This window comes from Pollicipes pollicipes, unplaced genomic scaffold (genome assembly GCF_011947565.3).
Source record: "Pollicipes pollicipes isolate AB1234 unplaced genomic scaffold, Ppol_2.1 Scaffold_4295;HRSCAF=5057_pilon_pilon_pilon, whole genome shotgun sequence".
NCBI lineage: Eukaryota > Metazoa > Arthropoda > Thecostraca > Pollicipedomorpha > Pollicipedidae > Pollicipes > Pollicipes pollicipes.
This window is the reverse complement of record NW_023596461.1, coordinates 25093637-25100392: the sequence shown is the minus strand read 5'-3', so window position 1 is coordinate 25100392 and position 6756 is coordinate 25093637.

Genomic DNA, 6756 nt, shown 5'->3' with positions numbered 1-6756 from the left:
ATTTCGACCCACTGACTTTGATCTACATTTGTTTTAATCGCTGCTAGTCTTTGCTCTCTCGTTTGGATCAAGTTTGAACCCATAAATGGCGCGTAGGGCTCCGGAGTACGAAGGGCATGGTGACAAAATAAGAACAAATTAGCATACTTCACGTTTCGAAACGATCCGGAGGGAGCAGAGACTAACGACAGAAGGCTCTGCGAACCAATCCTGGCAATGCTGCAGGAACCGATGCAGCAAGAATGCAGGCGTTCTAGCGTGGAGTCTACGAACTTCCAGCAGACACACCGTCCCAAGACCACGGCGTGGTTTCGGCAGCGTGTGAAAGTGTGATGACCACCTTCCTTGCCCTTCCGTTTTCGCCAGAGCCGTCTCTGCCCCGTTATTGCGGCAGTGGCGTGTGGGCCCAGCGGCAGCCAAACGACCATCGTGAGTCTACTAACGACGTACTCCCCCTCACGGTAACGGACACGGTCCAGCACACTACGCGAGTAATGCCTCCTGACCAAGGCGTGCGCGCGCACAAAAGTGAAACAACGCCGGCTGAAAATATGAAGTCATTAATCATGACAGACGTCCTCCCGTACGTTCAGCTTCGCAAGACGTCTGTCGTTGTACCGTAAAGCGGCTTGTCTGTGGGTCTTGATGCTTGGTGCCGTTAAATAGCTAAAAGAGATCATAAGCCACAGAGCTCAAGAAAACCTGACCAGAAACCGGTAGAACGGAGGCTAGAAAAATGGAGTCGACGTTTGGCCGAAGAAGCTACTAAGCGGCAGGCGTTTTTTGTACCTAACCTTTACGATTTCTGCTTTGCTTGATTTTTTTTCGCAAGCCAAAGATCGCGGTAAGAAACGTAAAAATATTTTCTCGGGAGAAATCTACTCTGGGACAGTAAAACGTGTGCAACTGATCATAAATTGAGTCAAATGCAATCCATTTTCACATAGATGTTTGTAACATATTTGTTCGTAATATTTCGAGCAATTATGTAAAAATTTATGGAGAAACGGTATCTATAGGGAAACATCTATATGCCTGTTAACAACACAAATATCAGATTGGGTATGAAACTTGGAATTACACGTAGCTCGAACACTTACGCGTCGTTCTACAAAATGTTTTGAAAATGTTGAATCATATCACGCGCTTAACCTTTGTGAAAATAGCTAGCATCAATTTTATTTTACAAAGCAACGCAATGAGGAAACACTTCACCGACTCAACTTTTCACGAGCCATTCTATAGCGTTTTGTTCACTTTTCCCTGAAAACATCTCAATAGTCTAACGAGACCTCAATCTTCAAGGATGTCGTTTAATCTCGCCTGAGAAACGCATTGCCCTCGTCTGCGTGGGACGACGGGAGACGGGAGACGGCACTAAAATACAATTGATGGCGTTTGGTGGGACACGGGCCGCGTCACTGAACCGCTCTACACTGGTTCTGTGGAGCAAGGCAGAACGAAGCATGTGGGTTGCGTTTTCTCTCAGTGCGGGCCCGTTCCTTCACCTCGCTTTGCTCTCACGGCACACATTCCTACGTTGACGAGGAATCGCACAAAGCATGCCGTCTTGGATTCGCATATCTTTCTTTCGTCCTGGCAAAATCATAGCATTTATTCATGCAATGCATTGCTGTCATGACTGCCCGTAACTCTTACATGGTCAGCCTTTATCAAGCATGGTAAGTATGGGAAAGTAAGCAAAAGTACGGGAACACTACATGCACAAACACCTGATTTGTGGAACTCATGGCCGCGGCCACACCGCAACTTCCCAAAACCCTTGACCAGCCCGTAATCACCTGCGTAGCTCTCTGCCGTCGGCTGGTCGCCCTAGCCCTTGACCAGCCCGTAATCACCTGCGTAGTTCTCTGCCGTCGGCTGGTTGGCCTGGCCCTTGACCAGGCCGTAATCACCTGCGTAGCCCTCTGCTATCGGCTGGTTGCCCTAGCCCTTGACCAGCTCGTGATCATTTTCGTATCTCTCTGCCGTCGGCTGGTTGCCCTGGCCCTTGACCAGCCCGTAATCACCTCCGTGTCTCTCTGCCGTCGGCTGGTTGCCCTGGCCTGGACCAGCCCGTTATCGCCTGCGTAGCTCTCTGCCGTCGGCTGGTTGCCCCAGCCCTTGACCAGCCCGTGATCGCCTGCGTAGCTCTCTGCCGTCGGCTGGTTGCCCTGGCCTGGACCAGCCGTGATCGCCTGCGTAGCTCTCTGCCGTCGGCTGGTTGCCCTGGCCTGAAGACGTGTGGCCGCCGGCAGCCTCAGACCGTTGCAGCAGGCCCGCCGGCGACGGGCCGCCCCAGCTCGCGGCCCGGCGGCGCGGTCCACGGCCGCTCCACGGCCAGACGGACGCCGTCCGTTTTTGCCGCGTATTTCCAAACGGTAAACGGTGTCGGCGGCCCCGAGCGGCAGCTGCCGGAGCTGGGAGGGTTGGCCCCGACCGGCAGCTGCTGGAGCTGCGAGGGTCGGCCTGACCGGCAGCTGCTGGACCTGGTATCGATCTGCGAAAACGCATGTTATTGATCTGCGAAACGGCTGAGAAAACAACATTTCTGAAACTGTGGCAAAAAGCCGTCAGTCACCCTGCAATAGCTTGGAACTTACTTTAGCGGTCGCGAGGCACAGTGCCTTTAGTCAAGCGTGAAGCGTCACTTGCTGCAATGCATGAAACTCCGCTTCAGGAGTTTCTTGCTTGAACACGAGCCTCTCGCAGGTTGATCTGTTTCAACTTACGTACAAATTAGCTCGCTGTCACATCCGGTGCGTCCGTCGCGACAGATGACCCTGCCTCGCGTGACTCGGCGGCGCCGCCTGGTACGGAGCGACGCGAGCTGACGGCGCCGCCACCGGCCGCCCCTGGGCTCCAGGCCGTTCACCTGGGCCGGGTCAGCAGGTCATCGGTCACACGGCCCGGGCTGGTGGAGCCGGCGCCCGCCGCCGCCGCACACGCACACACCGGCCCCGGCGCGCCGGCCGCCACCGCCGTTCTCACCAGCCGGCTTTGTTGTGCGCCGCGGGCTGCCGACGGCCGGCAAATATTATTGTTGTGCCGCCGCGCCAGTGGGAAGCGGCGAGCCCGCGCGCCACGGCACGTCAGCCGGCTGTTCGGCCGGTGTGAACCGCGCTCACGTTGCACATGGGCGTGGCGACCTTCGAGACAGGCGCCCGTTTGCACTGTGCCGGTGGGCAGGTGCTGCTGTGTCATTGTTCGCAATGCTATACCCTGGTCTAACAAGGTCAGTGGGTGCTCGATTTCATGCATGACATACCATATACAAAAGGTGATAACAATTTGCTTAAGCCTTAAACCCTTCGTGTTCCTCACCGCGCACATCGACCATGGTTGGCAGTAACTACTCAGATCGAGATTAATTTAGGCAGTTGACGAGTATGCGATCGATGTGCTCGCATTGTCCTGAACGTATGTGCTGATCTTAGCATACGCGTGTCTGGTAGGCGATAATACTAAATTCAAGCTGTTAAGAGTGTCGCCGCTTAAAAGGTCATCAGGATTATTGTAGCCGCTCTATCAATGGTCGTCATTAGTCGCCTCGCTTGTCTGTAGTTGTAATGGGCGGCGTCCATCTTGATGAGAGTTCTCATCATATCTTGAATCTTACTTTTAACGAATCTTTCTTTTATCTTTTTCGTCTTTTCTTCCGTTCCATCGCAGGTGAAGATTTGGGGCACGGTACAATGAAAACTACTCGGAAGTCCGCACAACTGACACGAGGTCTGCCGTTACCGGCGATGTCACACCAAATGGGGCGAATGTCATTACGCGGCTCAAGCATGTTAGTTACTTACCATTGCCTCATGTAAAACGCTTTGAATGGGGTATAATCTGACCGATATGGCCTGATATTTGGATGACATTAGAACGCGTCTTACATTGCGAAAGGCTGGAGCCATTTGTGCCGAGTGTGCTCGTTTAACCCGGAGCTGGCTGTGAATGGATGCCACCAGACGCTCATTACGTCATCAACGGCAGACCGCAAATGGCACGGTACAATTCACGATCGTGCGCAGGCGTCAGTAAGTGTTCCGATAAGGCCCGATGCTGGCGGCGGTCCCGCCGTCCACACGCCGTGCAGCTGGCCCGCCGGCTGACCCCGCGTGTGACCTCAGCAACATGAAGTCGGCCGCAGCGACGCGTCGGCCGGTGCCGTGGTAACCGACCGTGCGCAATAAAGCGCTGGTGCAACGCCCGGCGGTAACGACGCAAACCAGGTCAGATGGCGACGACTCCGGCCAGGACCGGTCGGTGAAGATCGGGGCTCTGCCCGGATTGTCAGGAAGATAGGGGACGGGGGGGGGGGGGGTGCGGAAGATCGGGGCGTTTTCCGCAGCCCTGGTGCAGAAACGCCGCTGTTGCTGAAATGGGCCTTGAGCAAATTGTTGTGCCAGATACGTCACACGTGGGTCGGGCGAGCATCCATGTACCGAGAGGCATACGTGGAAAGTTGGTAGTATTTGCGCTTGGAAATGTTTCAGTGCGGTAACGAAGAACGAGCAGTGTGCCCTGACATGACCTGATTAGCCTGAACAGAAGCGTGATCTGACGAGGACGAAGGGTCCCATGCTGAGTCATAATCATGAGAACGTTCTTTGAGCTTTCCACAGCAACCCCCGCCATTCGGTAGTATAGTTATTTTCACCTTCTCCCTACGGGGAGAGTCCCAAAGGTCCGCTACAATTTCAAAAGTAACCAAGCTGAAGTCACGCGATAAACGGCATTGGACAGCTCTCGTCAAACTGCAGACAGGCACGTCTTTAACAATGATGAGTGCGATATTTGATAGCTTAAACCAGGTCAAAGGGTCAAATTATCATTTTATCCTCCTGTTCTCTCGGGAACTAGGTATTCTACGAGGGTGCGGAAGACAGCGTTCAGTATCTATTGAAACCACATCAGGCAGGCACTAGTGAATAATTGCACCTGCGATCTGTGCTTTGGAATGTCTGGACAAAAGGGTGAAGACAACCGTTCCATTCACCGATAGAGCCATGCAGAGAACGAAACGAGCCACATTATTATAACGTACGTCAAAAGACTCGATGTCGCATTGCCAAGTGTTCCAAGACGCAAATATGCATCTCAGTCTTTTCTAAGCCAAGACGCTCCACAGGTGCATTGGCATCTGGTGTGATTGTCTGAGGGCATCTGTGCGACCGTTACCTACCGCCACCGGCTGGATAAAAGGATGCCGGAGATAAATCAGCCTCAGAAAAGTCCAGAGCGCAATCTGCTGAGGTGGCGTGAGGAAGAACCTCACCATGACCTCAGGTTGTTCCATAATGGGAACAGCGCTATACGATGACCTCGTCTGGCTCGATGACTGGGACATGCTAGAGTGACCGCTGCTGACATGATCTGAAGGGAGCCCGCTCCTGACCTCTTTCTCTGGGACCCGGCGGGAACTCGCCGCACCATCTGCCGCTGCCGTGCGCGGGAGTGAGAGCCGTTTGCAGACAGCGATCTCCGCCGAGACGATTTGAAGGAGGCCGCGGTGACCTCTCGTTGAGGTCCGATGAGAGCTGGTGTGCCCCTCCGGCCCGTGTTGATGACCAACTGAGACGGTGGCATGAGACCACCCGCTGGGGGCCGGCTGATAACATCGCCTGACGGCCACTCTTGCCGGTGCGTTTTGGGAGAGGCCCTGGTGACCTCCAATGCCGGATGTTTGGTGGAAGGTTGGCTCATGTGATAATCTGTTTGGTCTGCCAGTGCGGTGGGCGAGATGCGGCACACATCGCTCTCAGGCAGTGTGGCGTGAGAGAGGCCGGTTGGGCTCCGAGAGCGCCGTGGCGGAGGAGCCCGGTCACCTCGGCGTCCGCCGTGGTCGTGGAGCCCGGTCACCCCGGCGTCCGCCGTGGCGGAGGAGCCCGGTCACCCCGGCGTCCGCCGTAGCGGTGGAGCCCGGTCACCCCGACGTCCGCCGTGACGGAGGAGCCCAGTCACCCCGACGTCCGCCGTGGTGGAGGAGCCCGGTCACCCCGACGCCCGCCGTGGTGGAGGAGCCCGGTCACCTCGGCGTCCGCCGTGACGGAGGAGCCCGGTCACCCCGACGTCCGCCGTGGTGGAGGAGCCCGGTCACCTCGGCGTCCGCCGTGGTGGAGGAGCCCGGTCACCTCGGCGTCCGCCGTGGTCGTGGAGCCCGGTCACCCCGGCGTCCGCCGTGGCGGAGGAGCCCGGTCACCTCGGCGAGCGCCGTGGTCGTGGAGTCCGGTCACCCCGGCGTCCGCCGTGGCGGAGGAGCCCGGTCACCCCGGCGTCCGCCGTAGCGGTGGAGCCCGGTCACCCCGACGTCCGCCGTGGACGGAGGAGCCCAGGTCACCTTGGCCTTCCGCCGTGGCTGAGGAGCGCGGTAACATCGGCGTCCGTCGTGGCGGAGGAGCCCGGTCACTTCGGCGAGCGCCGTGTTCGTGGAGCCCGGTCACCCCGGCGTCCGCCGTGGCAGGGGAGCCCTGTCACCTCGGGCGTCCGCGTGGCGGTGGAGCCCGGTCACCCCGGCGTCCGCCGTGGAAGGGGGAGCCCGGCCGTTGTGTAAGCGCCGGCCGGCGCGGCACGCAGCTGCCCGCGGCGCGGTCTGACCTCTCCCGCCGCTCGGACGGGCACCGTTTTCGTGAGCGCGCCGCCGCGCCTGCATTAGAAAAGCGGTCGTGTGGGGAATATGGAGCTCGTAAATCCGATCGGACTGGGCACCTCTCGGGCTTGTTTTGACTTTTCCGAGCCGGACGGGATTCTAATGGGATT